Below are 15694 nucleotides of genomic sequence, written 5' to 3'. Positions count from 1 at the left end.
TTGTAAGTTTGTACATTATTATGATTGTATTCTATTCTTCTATAATCACAAATTTCGCCAAGACTACACTATAAAAAATATTAACAAAGACAAACAATATCTAATCTATTCTCAATTTGACGACAGACGTCAAGAACAAAAGTTTGACAATAAATAGTATGTACATAAACCTAAGAGATAGATAGATAAATAGTATGTATGCGTGTGTGCGTCAAATCCATGGTATGTGCTATGTAGTGTGTGTAATGTTTTCTTTATTGATTTAATGTATCTTTTATGCATTATTTTAAAAAAATATTAGCATTGTGCACTTCTTCTCTATATTCTCTATAAATGCGGAAAATTTCATACTCCTCCGTCCGCGCAATTTTCGTAAAAAGTGATACAAAGTTGTTGCTCCACGTATTAATATATAGATATGGACATGATAAAAAAATAACGAGTAATTATGGAATATGGGTTCCGCTGCGGTAGCAATGCCGCATAAGCGGCTCAACATTAAATACATCAACGAAATGAACACTACAAAACACAACTAGATAGTGGTTTGAATGCTTTTGACATGAATTTTTTTTTCTAAACAATAAACCCCGTGGATGTCCGAAAACTAAAGTCACCGACGACGAAATAAAAGCCATAGTGGAAGCTAGGAAATGGTAGGAAGTAGGTGTCGCACGAACTAAATGATCGCCAGCGCGACGAACGCGTTAAGGTGTGTATGCCTTGCATTGCCTAACAAATACAGAAACAAAGGGATTTCGAACCACATTGTGACTCACTATGAAAAATAGATAGATAGACACCGAGTGGGTGGGACAAGGTCTTGAAGATTTTGCTACACGAATTTAACAAAAATGCGATTTGTCTGTTTCCTTTTTATAAAAACGTGATACACATAAACGTATGTATCAAGCTAATCTCTAAATATATTAGTAAAATCGATTAAAAAAATTTAACTTTAAATGGATTTTATAACGATAGCGAATTTTTCACCAAAATTTTTACAAAATGAAATACAAATTACTTTAATTTTTAAGGGCTCTTTGGGATTTCTGTATTTCTCTGAGTAGGTATTTTGATTTAACAACGCGAATATTTTACGGTCTGGCCGTCCCAGTAACGCTTAGTCGTAAACCATCAAGCCAACACAAAGAGGTCGGTGCGAAAGCGTTATGTAGGTTTGGCAATGTGTGAATAACACATACGAATCGCAAATACTAAGAATTCACCCGAGTTTACGTCAACTGCGTACTGTCATCCACATTACCAATTGCGAGCTGTCTCAAATCAGTTTATACAAGAACATAAATTACCCCTATATTTTTTTACAAGAAATCACTAAAAATTACCTACTGTCTACCTATTTCGGTTTAACACATTGTAAAACGAATTAAATATCTCTAAACATTCGCTTGAAAAAAAGTATTTGTGATGTTTTTATTCATCGTGTTTACCTATTTAAGCAACATCGAAGAATAAGTAAAATTCGTCGTATTCGTAAAATTTACGTTCTGCACAACGAATACAAATTCTTTTTGTGCTTCCAGAAAAAATTTAGAAAAGTAAATATATACTTAGTCTGGCCATAAATAGTGTTACAATTAAAAATAAACAAAATATTACATTTGAATTTGGAATCTGTCATTTTTATATGATTGTTCATTGAGTTTTCTCATTTTGGCGCCAATACATTGTACAATATTTTGCGATATTAAAATGGAGCGGGGTGATAAAGAGAACCGAATCGCTGTGATTGCATTACACAAAGCAGGTATGGTGCCAAATGCAATTTTTAAAACTCTCCATACGCTTGGTATTAGTAAAATGTTTGTGTACCGGGCTATTAATAGGTGCAATGAGACCTCTGTTTGTGACAGAAAAAAATCTGGCTGTCCACGTAGTGTTCGTATGAAAAAGGTGGTCAAAGCAGTAAGGGAAAGAATTCGAAGAAATCCTGTCCGAAAGCAAAAGGGAGATGAAGATAGCACCTAGAACCATGTCGCGTATTTTAAAAGATGACTTAGGACTTGCAATCTATAAGAGACGTACTGGTCATTTCTTAACTGATAATTTAAAAGAGAATAGGGTGGTAAAATCGAAACAACTACAGAAGCGGTACGCAAAGGGAGGTCATAGAAAATTTTTGTTTACGGATGAGAAAATTTTTACAATTGAGCAACATTTTAACAAACAAAATGACCGTATTTATTATGCTCAAAGCTCTAAAAAGCTTCCCAATTAGTCGACAGAGTGCAACGTGGGCACTATCCGACTTCAGTGATGGTTTAGTGGGGTATTAGCTATGAAGGAGTAACTGAGCCATACTTGGTAGGCAGCGGCTTGGCTCTGCCCCTGGCATTGCTGAAGTCCATGGGCGACGGTAACCACTCACCATCAGGTGGGCCGTAGGCTCGTCTGCCTACAAAGGCAATAAAAAATAAATAAAAAAAAACTTTTGTGAAAAAGGTATCAAAACATCGGCACAAGTGTATCAAGATATCATTCTTGAGAAGGTAGTGAAGCCCCTTAACAATACCATGTGCGATAATCAAGAATGGTCCTTCCAGCAAGACTCGGCATCAGGTCATAAAGCTCGGTCTACGCAGTCTTGGTTGGAAACGAACGTTTCGGACTTCATCAGAGCTGAAGACTGGCCGTCGTCTAGTCCCGATCTTAATCCGCTGGATTATGATTTATTGTCAGTTTTAGAGAATACGGCTTGCTCCAAACGCCATGATAATTTGTAGTCCCTAAAACAATCCGTACAATTGGCAGTGGAAATTTTTCCCATGGAAAGATTGCGTGCTTCTATTGATAACTGGCCTCAACGTTTAAAGGACTGTATTGCAGCCAATGGAGATCACTTCGAATAAGCTTTTTATACTTTAAATTGTTTTATATTTATGTATTAAACTAACACACTGTAAAAGTAATAAATGTTATTTGCAATAGATTATTTTTGATTTTTTATTGTAACAGTATTTATGGCCAGACTAAGTATTTACTTTTACATATTTATGTTGCAAGCGCTAACCGTATTTTCATTTTTGAATGAATATTACTTTGTCATAATCTACAAATGTTCATTGTTCATCGCATTTCATATTACATTTTTAATTGTTTGTTATATGGTGCGTGTCTGTTGTTATCGTTTATCGCATCAGAAACCTGCAAGCACATTGAACTGATTTTCATTCCGATTATTACTTAAAAAATTTAACGTTACCACGGAAAATAATTCTTAAATTTTTAAATTAAAATCTGATTAAATAAAACATTTCCATTTTTTTTTAATTTGATGCCTTCGTATAACTCTTCATTTAGTATAATTTAGATTTCTTCTTTGCTATTATTTTGAATTAGTTGATAATTTTCGTCTGTTACTCCTTTGTCCACTTTATAGGTCGCGATAATAAATATGTGTTCGTAACTACTTCTAATATTTTAGATAATTTTAATTAAATTTTAAATAAGTAAATTTTTTATTTAATAAATCAATTTTAAATAAATTTTACTGGTGGTAGGACCTCTTGAGAGTCCGCGCGGGTAGGTCCACCACCCTGCCTATTTCTGGCGTGAAGCAGTAATGCGGCGTTTCGGTTTGAAGGGTGGGACAGCCGTTGTAACTATACTGAGATCTTATAACTTATATCTCAAGGTGGGTGGCGCGTTTACGTTGTAGATATCTATGGGCTCCAGTTGCCACTTAACACCAGGTGGGCTGTGAGCTCGTCCACACACCTATGCAATAAATAAAAAATAAAAAAATTAAAACGTTTGTAATTTGAGCGTAATCATTAGAATTAACATTTTTCATTACGTAGAAACGAAATAGTGGCATCGCGTACAACAAAAACTGATGTCACGGATGATGGAGGAATTTGTGTAAAAAAATTCAAACATACCTACTAATCTGTTAAGAGTGTTTCGACTAACATGATCTTAAATGAACGTTCTGCGTTCTCTCAGTTCAGGATTTTTGGTCATCATTCTAAGGATACAGACGAGCTCAAGTGACAATCTAAGCTCATACATAGATCAATCATCACGAAATGAATGGCGCTGTCAGATTGAGACATTAACATTTCTATTGCGTAGATTGGTCAAGGGGCTCACGGGGAAACTTACATTATGTGGTTACTAAAACACGTAAACGCCACCAGCTGCCTTGAGACATGAGGCTGATATTATAATCGTATCGGTATACGATTATAGACCGGTGTTGTCCCATTCTTCAAATTGCAACCTATCTCGGCCGTGATTCAGTAATTCATAAGAAGGATAACGACACCTATCCCTGCCTATTTGCTATAAGCCCATCGCTTCATAATGTGAACATGAAAACCCAAGACACAAAAACCTGTCAGACCTCTAGATGACATCACTTTGGTCTGTGAATTGAAATGTTAAAGTCTAGAAATAGTTTTTATAGTAACATTGAGGGTAGTTAGCACAATATTTAAATTTTGTCGATAAACGCCTTAATCGTCCGTCATCCATCCACGAAAAATTTAAGTTATACGAAACGTCGGAAGCGATATAATGACAATAAAATAAGAGTTATGCGAGATTAAGCCGTAAAATACCTTTAATAATGAAATTAAGCAAATTTAAAATTTTGAGGATTTGCTTTTTACTACGCGATGTTATTTCATTTTCGTGGAAGTGCATTGTGCACACGTAGTATTTCCGTAGTTTTCCAAGAAAAACAGATATTCAAATCGTAGACTCAATTGTGTGTGAAGTTTGTACACGCCCACATTATGAGAGAGACGGAGAGAAAGTAAGCTTTATTGCACACTAAAACATTATTAACATTGAAAATAATTAATCAGTTTATTCACTAAAAGCATTCTCTTCCAGGCCACCGTTGTCATCTAGGAACAATTCTAAAAAGATACGGCAAATACGTTACGGTGTACTACGTATTGATAACAATATTCAAAAATATATTTTGGGTACTAATAGCAACATATTTATTTGACGTTATCAATCTATCTCTTAGGTTTATGGCGTTTCCTTTTAGATTTCGCCAATGTCAAGTGTATATAATACTCTGCTTTCTATAGCGGGCTTCGTGAACGAGCAAGGACAACAGATAGTCACTAAGAATTAAGTGAGTAGTTAAAGACGTTATCAACGTTGTTATGAAGATACAGATTTATTAGTTTTAATTTCATAGAACATTTTAAGGAGGTACTGAAATATCTCGCTAACGTTGAACCGAAACCTCAAAATGACCCTAATACTGTACGCTGTGGCATCTGTATAATGAGTTTTTTTCTTTTTCTTTTCTGAATCATGTTGCTCTGAATTGAAATTGCTTTCTCTCGTTAAGAAGCCATAGCACTATTTAGTTGCTTCGTAAGCTTAAGTGAATTGAGAGAGAATAGATGAGATATATAAATAATAGATAATAATAATAAGAGATTTTACTGGTGGTAGGTAGGACCTCTTGTGAGTCCGCACGGGTAGGTACAACCACCCTGCCTATTTATGCCGTGAAGCAGTAATGCGTTTCGGTTTGAAGGGTGCAGCCGTTTTAACTATACTGAGACCTTAAAACTTATATCTCAAGATGGGTGGCGCATTTACGTTCTAGATGTCTATGGGCTCAAATAACCACTTAACACCAGGTGGGCTGTGAGCTCATCCACCCATCTAAGCAAATAAAGAAAAGATACATATAAGATCCTCTCAACCCTACTGTCAACCTCAACTGCGAGTGTTGTACCTGTACGGCGACGACATTTATCACCCTTTTGAACACCTGACGAGGTTCTGACGATCGAGTAAATGGCGGTATAATCATTCACCTAGTTCGGGTAACCAACTGCAAGGGTTTTGAGCGACCTTGAGACTTAATTCATCCCTATAAAGTATGGCGAAGAAGCAAGAGAAAACCATTGCACTAAACGATGCCATGCGATTCACTTAGCAACCGGCGCGGCATCCGGAGCAAACGATAATATGAAATGGACTACCGCACATTTGGAAGACAATGTATCACGTGGATACAACGCTACTGGAAACTTCATAAAAATACGACGAACGTAAGAGATTGGAATCTGGGATGTCAATCTAGCAAACATAACGTTCTAGATTTCGCCTCCAGATTATTCGCTGTGAACTGAATATCTGTAGCGAGTAAGAGAGTGTAAGAGAGTACTATCTCTCTTCAATGAGTTTCACCAAGGCCATGATAAAAAGGCCACTAGGCCACGTAATAAGTGAGAAGCGTACTACTGTATTCTTCTTGAGCTCTGATGTCAGTGGCCGGAATAGTGCAACTATAGCCATTTCGAAGTTTTCGAGAGGCAGTGTCTGTTACACAGAGGAAAGTCGTACCTCAAAAGCAACAGTAGCACAAAGATTTAATTATATTATCCTCTTGGATTTTAAGCGGAGTGCAGGTGAGACTTGAACAGCTGCTTTCTAGGAGTCTGTGCAAAAGTGGAAGTCCATGCAAATAAGAATAAATTAAAAGATCTTTTAAAAAAAAATCGAATACTAACTAAAATTTAACTGAATAAAATTGTGACTTATTATTATTAGTTACTTACTTTTGTTCTGATAAAATTACTAACTCAAAAATTGTAAGATTGTAAGACTTTATAGTCTAAAATCTAAATGTTTGGGATATTTAATAAATAAAAATATACGTTGGCCATATATTCAGAAATTCTTTGCCTGCTATACTAAACTACTACTACTGCTTGAATCATGTACTTCAGTGCTGAGGGTCGTGAGCTGTAGGGAGCATTTTAGCTCGGACTATGTTCCTCCATTCTTTCCTGTCCTCTGCGCAGTGGATAGAGGGATTGATGCTACAGTCCAATTTAGTCTTCATTTGATCGGACCAGCACAGGGACTATAGCCCCATGGGCTATTTCTTTAAACTAGTGGTCCCCCGGTAGTTGAAATTCGACTATAATTAATTGAAATTATTAGTTTGTAGATTATTATGGTTCTATTGTCAAATACTATTATAATTCTTTAATCACAGATTTCGCCAAGACTACACTTGAGACAATTAATGTTAAAGATAAACAATATCTATTCTATTCTCAATTTGACAACAAACTGTAAGCAATAAGAAAAGTTTGATAACAAACAAATAGAATGCATGCGTGTGTGTGTCAAATATATGGTAGTGTGTTTAATGTTTTTTATTGATTTAATGTATTGCATAATTAAAAAAAAAATCATATTCTGCACTCCTTCCCTATATTAGGTAGGCAGCGGCTTGGCTCTGCCCCTGGCATTGCTGAAGTCCATGGGCGACGGTAACCACTCACCATCAGGTGGGCCGTATGTTCGTCTGCCTACAAGGGCAATAAAAAAAAAAAATCTCTATATGTGTGGGAAATTTCATACTCCTCTGTCCGCGCCATTTTCGTAAAAAGGGGTACAAAGTTTTTGCTTCCCGTATTAATATATAGATAATCAATTTCACTATTTAGGTCTTAAAAATAGCATTAAGAAGGACTGGTAAATAAACGCTTCGTCTTGTGAGAATAATTTTGCATCAGTGACCCAGTCGTGCCGTTGCGCCAGTGCGGTTACCTCGTCATTGATTGTTTTTGGTTGCACTCCACAGTGACCTTCGCAACAAGTTCTTCAGAGCCGTTGATTTTAGTTTTAATTTTCTGACATTTTGCGTGTTTTATTGTCATTCATGTCGTTATTACATGAATGACAATGACCCACGCAAATTCTTATTTACATTAATTAAAAATACACAATATGTTCTAATTAATTTTCTTCTTCTTTTATATATATATCTTCATTTATTTAATAGAAAATTAAATGAAAAAGTAGGAAGAAAAGATATAAAAAGCACCAACTACGGTAAAAACCTTCACAAAACATCTAACGACAAAGGCACTTACTTACCTAATTAATATGGCAACTTCCTCACAAATTGTTGTCGGCATCACACGCTTTCTAAATAAAAACCATCCACAAGATAGCATGAATCTCCACGGATAACGTCACTTAAATCCAAATAGATCATATTCTGATGGACGCGAAGTACTGTTCGGGCGCTCAAGGTTGTAGATAGAACAGGTCGTCGAATCCAGGAACATGGACACATACTGCAGAGAACTTAGGAAAATGGACAAAGAAAATAGCGCTGGCTTTTCTAATAACACCTCACAGAATGTCAAGGAATTTTTATCTACGACTCCTAAGAAAATTCTAGAATTAAGAAATAACAAAATATAATGATTGATTTGATGATGAATGTCAAAAAACCACTAATGCAAAAAAGCTACACTCGCAGACGCAGAGAAAAAACATAAGGAGCCAAGAAGTCGAAAAAAAGACCTCCTTACTACGTAAAAACTAACTATACTTGTAACTATACTTGAGATCTTCGAACTTATATCTCAAGGTGGGTGGCGCATTTACGTTGTAGATGTCTATAGGCTCCAGTAACCACTTAACACCAGGTGGGCTGTGAGCTTGTCCACTCATCTAAGCAATAAATAAATAAAAGATAAGAAAAAGAAAAAATTATGTGACAAACAGTAGTTGTCTGAGACTGCATCCCATTTACAATCAAAAGGAAACTTGAAATGTTTATGGTCAAATTAACAGAGAAAATAACTCAAACCCAGAACCACAGTTTTAAATAATCAACAGACCGATGACATTTGAATCCTACTCTAGAAGATTCTTAGCGAGCCGTTAGACTAATTAAAATAAAAATCCCCGAGAATGAAGGGTTTCCAAGAAGAGTTTATAAAATATACTGACTGATTTCGAGAAAAAAAAATCCTGATTCTTCAGATTTGGAACAATCAAAAAATACCTGACGATTGGAAACATATGTTATTTGTCCCCTAGATAAAAAAATTCGACATACTGGAGTGGCTTTAAGGTTTTTGCTTGTGAAATTTTCAATAAATTATAAACGTACGTAAAATGCAGTTTGGGAGATTATCTAACCTTTTGGGAGTACCTAACCTAATCGCAGAAGTAGCGCCAGGCTGAAATGATTGAATGTACTTACTATTCTTACGAATCGATGGATAAACGGAACGAACACTAAGAGCTCAGGGGTGAAAAGTCAGAGAAGGAAAGTCACGAATAGATCGGACCGCAGAGATTAACTAGAAGGACTTACAGCAACTTTAACTGTCACAATCAATCTAATTCAAATTTCATTTAAAAGATCAAACAAAATTTATTCAAATGTTAATAATTGACTTAAATGGAAATAACTAATCAGATTCAGTTAATCGCATCCGTTGACGAAGTAATGTTTATTTTAAAAGTGTAGAAAATGATTCACACTTTCAACCGACCAAATACGCACTTTATCAATCAATGTTACTTTTTGACCTACAATCCCAGATAAAAAACATTCAACATTGTATAGTTTTTTTTTTTCAATACTTCCATTGATATTATTAAAAGTACAGTTAGGCTCGATACGATGAATTTACAATTGGAATACTCATCTCATACGCAATTAGAGTTTATTATTCACATCACATTATTGAAGAAAGTTTATTAATGAAAAAAAAAAAACATACGGGATAATTGAAATATGAGTTAAAATATTAAATTTTGTTGTTATTCCGTTGTGAGTAATCTAACGCCATCGGAAAAAATATACTATAGCTATAAACATATATATTATATATATATATATATGTAATGTGTTTTGTAATTAAACAAAGTACCAAGTTGTTGCTCTGCAAAGAGTTTTTGATTATTATTATTTTATTAAATAATTTCTACACTTAAAATTATTATAATTATTTTCGAACCTGCAAAGAGAAACAACATTGAAAGCTATTGCTTCAATATTTAGAATTATTTTTAAATCTGCAAGTTTTTTTTGTCTATTAAGAAAGCACGTTATATTTTTGAATGTCCAAAGCCAGAGAGCAAATCCAATTATAGAATGAACATAGCTTCCACCATATATAACACTATTATGAAAGGCGAAGCTAATACGCGGAAAATTTAAATGTAATTTAAATGAAGGGCCAAGAGAGCTTCATTTACACATATACTTAGTCTGGCCATAAATAGTGTACAATTAAAAATAAACAAAATATTACATTTGAATTTGGAATCTGTAATTTTTATATGATTGCTCATTGAGTTTTCTCATTTTGGCGCCAATACGTCGTACAATATTTTGCGATATTAAAATGGAGTGGGGTGATAAAGAGAACCGAATCGCTGTGATTGCATTACACAAAGTAGGTATGGTGCCAAATGCAATTTTTAAAACTCTCCATACGCTTGGTATTAGTAAAATGTTTGTGTGCCGGGCTATTAATAGGTGCAATGAGACCTCCTCTGTTTGGGACAAAAAAAGGATCTGGCCATCCACGTAGGTGGTCCACGAAAAAAGTGGTCAAAGCAGTAACGGAAAGGATTCGAAGAAATCCTGTCCGAAAGCAAAAGATTTTATCTCGGGAGATGAAGATAGCACCTAGAGCCATGTCGCGTATTTTAAAAGATGACTTAGGACTTGCAGCCTATAAGAGACGTACTGGTCATTTCTTAACTGATAATTTAAAAGAGAATAGGGTGGTAAAATCGAAACAACTACCGAAGTGGTACGCAAAGGGAGGTCATAGAACAATTTTGTTTACGGATGATAAAATCTTTACAATTGAGCAATATTTTAACAAACAAAATTACCGTATTTATGCTCAAAGCTCTAAGGAAGCTTCCCAATTAGTCGACAGAGTGTAATGTGGGCACTATCCGACTTCAGTGATGGTTTGGTGGGGTATTAGCTATGAAGAAGTGAGTGAGCCATACTTTTGTGAAAAAGGTATCAAAACATCGGCACAAGTGTATCAAGATACCATTCTTGAGAAGGTAGTGAAGCCCCTTAACAACACCATGTTCAATAATCAAGAATGGTCTTTCCAGCAAGACTCGGCACCAGGTCATAAAGCTCGGTCTACGCAGCCTTGGTTGGAAACGAAAGTTTCGGACTTCATCAGAGCTGAAGACTGGCCGTCGGTTTTAGAAAATACGGCTTGCTCCAAACGCCATGATAATTTGGAGTCCCTAAAACAATCCTTACGATTGGCAGTGAACATTTTTCCCAGGGAAAGAGTGCGTGCTTCTATTGATAACCGGCCTCAACGTTTAAAGGACTGTATTGCAGCCAATGGAGACCACTTCAAATAAGCTTTTTATACTTTAAATTGTTTTATATTTATGCATTAAACTAACACACTGTAAAAATAATAAATGTTATAAAAAATACAAAAATAATAAATGCCATAGTTTTTTTTTTGTTTTTCTTTGTAACAGTATTTATGGCCAGACTAAGTATATATATACCGCCCAACTACTTACTAAGCAGTTTAAATAGATTCAAAACAAAACTCTCATTAAAAATGTCTCATCACTAGCAATACAAAACAATTGACAGAATGTCAAACTCTCATGAAAACAAGAACGCATGTTGGCCTGTTTCTGATGTTTCCACTTAGGAAATGTGCTCTCTCTTTTGCTCTAAATCGTGTTTTAATTTCTGAAAGTTCACTCCTACATCAATTGACTGCTTTGCCACACTAATCTCACACAAATAAATCAATTTTAGTTTAACGAAAAGCAATGTATCATGAGTATTTTATTCGAAACTGATGCTTGTTGTCACCGGTACAAAATAAATAACTGAATCCATCCCCAAAGCTTAGATGGAAGATATCGTAAATCGTTACGTAATTGCTCCACAAATACAGAGGTTAAAAAAATCTTCTAATGTTAAATTTGTAATTCGTGTCGTATTTCTAATAAAATAAATAATTACACATTGCATTAATTTTTCCTATTTAATTTTTATTTTAAATTAATAAACTTTGAATCACATCGGAAATATAATATGGAAAAATCTACGAGCGTAATTCAATTGAATACATCAAAAGAAATTATTTTTAATCATTAATTTTAAAATATATAAAATAATAATAATAATAATGACGGTAATCTTTTTTAAAGTATTTTCAAAACTTGTACTTTAATCATTTTTTAATAATATTGTATAGTTAATAAGACTTTAATAAATATAAAATAGTATAATAATAAAAATATGATATTGTTTACTTTTAAATTACAGACACGCAGTTTTCAGCCGTATTTCTTGTAATTACACAGTAAGCTAAAGATTACAGCACGGTCACGATAATTTTCATTAAATTGCTACTAGAAAATTGCTTTAACTAAATCGAAAAATCAAACTCCAAAAGTCCTGAACATTTTGTTTTTAGATCAACTATAAAGATTTTAGAGATGTTACTTTTACTTTACAACTACGAACGAAGCCGCTGCAATAAGCAAAAAACATTGTAATAATCTAAGAAAACTGAAAATAAATGAATTGTATCATAAATGTGTCATTTCTTAAAAAACTACAGTTTCAAATTATTATGTCTTCAAAATACAATACCTTAATCCAGTTTATGGATCCCAGTGTTAGAACAACGTGCACATAAAAAAAAGGTTTTTTTAATAATTTATAATTATGAATTTTTGTAATTTTAACACAGTACGTCCGCAACATTAAGTATAAATGCAAGTTGTGAATTGCGCGAGCCAACCGCCTCTTACTTATAGTTTCAGTACCATGTAACACTTTCCCCACCAAGCCGCATCTCTTGACAATCTTTAAATTTCTCTTTCATTTTAAAAAAATTGCGTTAATCGGACCTTATTAATATCGCACGTATTAATTAATATGTCTAATGTTTTTAGTTCTAAAAGTACATAGCATACAGTTAGTTAAGAAGTCTCTCAATCGAAAAAAACTGAAAAATAATAAATGAATATTGAAATGCTTTATGATACAAGCGTCTGTAAGCTAATGAGCGGGACGCGTTCTTATTAAGTGATGCGCCTACGCCGATATTTAAATCCAATAGGTACCAATTATTTAATATGTATATGCGTACCTAATGCAACAATTCACAACAACAACGGAAGGAATGAGACCGTGTAGCTAAAATTAGTGTCGACAAAAAAAACTAATTAAAGGTGGTAGGATGTTTTCTGGTAAATGTGTGGGGCACGAACCATCATTTTGTCTATTTCTACCGCACCACGAAACAATGATGCGTTCCGACCTGAGGCGTGGAACAACTGATAAACAGTGGAATTGAGAATTCGCGACCACATGTGTCAGAGTGGGCATTCTCATGAAGAAGGTTACAGGCTCCAGTAAGGCCCAAACACAAATTGTGCCCTGAGCCACTTATAGACTGTTACAATAAAGCAAAAACAATAAAACAATATTTTTTATTGCTTATATGGGTGGGCGAGCTCATAGCCCACCTGGTGTTAACTGGTTACTAGAACCCATAGACATCCACAACGTAAATGCGCCACCCACCTCGAGATATAAGTTCTAAGGTCTCAAGTATAGTTACAACGGCTGCCCCGCCCTTCAAACCGAAACGCATTACTGCTTCACGGCAGAAATAGGCAGTCTCATATGAACTTTTTGTACTTACATTTGTTCAGCTATTATTATTCAATTGGTGAACAATAAACCATACTTTACTGCATATTATAATTTTTTTTTCAAAAAGTCTATTATATATTATGATTTTAAAATGGATTTATCTCGATCATCAGAACCAAATTGCTGTGATGGTATTATCTGTACAAAGAAGGCATAAAGACAAATACAACTTTTCAAACCATCCAACCACTTCATATTAGTCAAACGGTGTGTCGGACAAATCGGACTATTGATAGGCAGTGTATTCGTACGTAGCATTCGTAGTAAAAAGCAATAAAATCAGTGAATAAAAGAATTCCGAAGATATCCTGTGTCCCCGAAGATATCCCGAAGAAATTAAACATTTTTACAAGTAGAATGACCGAATTTGTGCTCTAAGTTCTACAGAGGCTTCACAATTACACAGTAGGGTACAACGTCAGCATTTACCGGTTATTGTTATGGTTTGTTGAGATGTCAGCTATCTAGGTGTAAATGAGTTTTATATGGTAATGGTGTCAAAATCGGCCCGGATGCATTTAGATGCAATTCTTGTGCAAGAAGTTAAGCCGCTTAACAACACAACACTTGTTGTTGTTAATTAATAACAGCGTTGCTGAAAATTAACCTTTCTCACTTTATCAAAGCCAAAACTAATTATGAGCTTGATTATGCTCTCTGGCTTCTTTTAGATACGCTAGTTCACGTTCGTCTCCGTGAAAACTATAAAAAACTAGCTGACCCGACAGACTTCGTAGTGCCTCAATCGATAAATAAAAGACCTATTGTATAAAATAAACTTAAAACAAACAAAAGGAATCCGTCCGACGGGGGACACATCAAAGGAAAAACTAAATTATTATCTTTATTTCATTCCGAGCATTTTCATATTTATCTTACCTTTTAAGCCTTCTCTGGACTTCCACAAATAATTTAAGACCAAAATTAGCCAAATTGGTCCTGCCGTTCTCAGGTTTTAGCGAGACTAACGAACAGCAATTCATTTTTATTAAGTATATAGATAGATAGATTAGAAACGTCGGATTTTATATTAATGACAATAAAAACGCCGTAAAATTGGTTTTAATTTTGTCTATAACTGGCGAAACCGAAGTAAATACCATGAACATTCTAAACGTTATGATAATAGTTTACCACGTCCCTGGAACACTCCATAATTAGCAGTAGCGAATTTTCCCATAGAGAAAGTGCGTGTAATTCGATAGCTGGCCACAAGGCATAAACGATTGAATTAAGGCCAATACAGATCGTTTATATTACAAAGATCCTATAGCTAATGTAGAAAACAAAGCACATTCTAGTAATAAATGTTATAAGAGAAAACAAAACGATGTTTTTTTGTACAAATTTATGGAAGTTTAACAATATACAGTCTTATTAAGTGTGAATAGTTACTAACTTGACATTGCAAATAAGCCCTTTGATCCGTAAAATGATTAAATTAATGTTTTTATTATACACATTACTCTTCTTTATTATGGTGGTATTAAAAACTCCGTTTTAATAAAAAAAAATTATATTCTATTTTACTGTATCCATACAACAATACATGATCGATTGATTTTTTTACATTTTAATCAATCAACCGTTATGAATTTATGATTAAGCTAAGATAATCGGTTTGTTATATGGAGCAGCCATTGTATGTACTATAATCGCTTCAGCATCACATACTACAGTAAAAGACAATGAATCTTTTTTTATTAATTTTTTTATTGCTTAGATGGGTGGACGAGCTCACAGCCCACCTGGTGTTAAGTTACAATGTAAATGCGCCACCCACCTTGAGATATAAGTTCTAAAGTCTCAATATAGTTACAACGGCTGCCCCACCCTTCAAAAATCTAAAAGGAACTGAGCTAGAACATTAATTTATTTCTCCTGCCGAGAGCTAGCGAGCAGTAAGTCTTTGGCGAGCGCTTATAGGCACTCAAGGACATCAGCAATACCAAGAGCACAGCTAGGTCGCTTGCTTACGATCCTACCTACCTACATAACGAATAGTTTAAAGCGTTTAAAGCTTTAGCACTGCACATTATTCTCTGCAATTGTTACAAAAACACATTGTTTCCTCTATGGTGAATAAGAACAATAGGATGGCACAATAGTGAACATAAAGGTCCGTTAAATTAGAATCAAACTTTACATCAAATACATATGTTTTGGTAACTCGAATCTAGCCTCTAA

The 15694-nt window shown here is 34.5% G+C and overlaps 1 protein-coding gene across 1 annotated transcript in view; it reads right to left on the bottom strand.

The window, feature by feature from the left end:
• The window catches only part of LOC101743452 (acyl-CoA Delta-9 desaturase), a 43043-nt gene extending 30469 nt beyond the window's left edge, over positions 1 to 12574 (bottom strand). Inside the window, exon 1 of the mRNA XM_004925508.5 lies at positions 12437 to 12574. The gene's annotated coding sequence lies outside the window, so the exon portion shown is untranslated. The remainder of the gene's footprint in view (positions 1 to 12436) is intronic.
• Between the last annotated feature and the right edge of the window lie 3120 nt (positions 12575 to 15694).

The sequence above is a fragment of the Bombyx mori genome, chromosome 12 (genome assembly GCF_030269925.1).
Source record: "Bombyx mori chromosome 12, ASM3026992v2".
In the NCBI taxonomy this organism is placed as follows: domain Eukaryota; kingdom Metazoa; phylum Arthropoda; class Insecta; order Lepidoptera; family Bombycidae; genus Bombyx; species Bombyx mori.
This window is presented reverse-complemented; position numbering and strand designations above follow the sequence as displayed.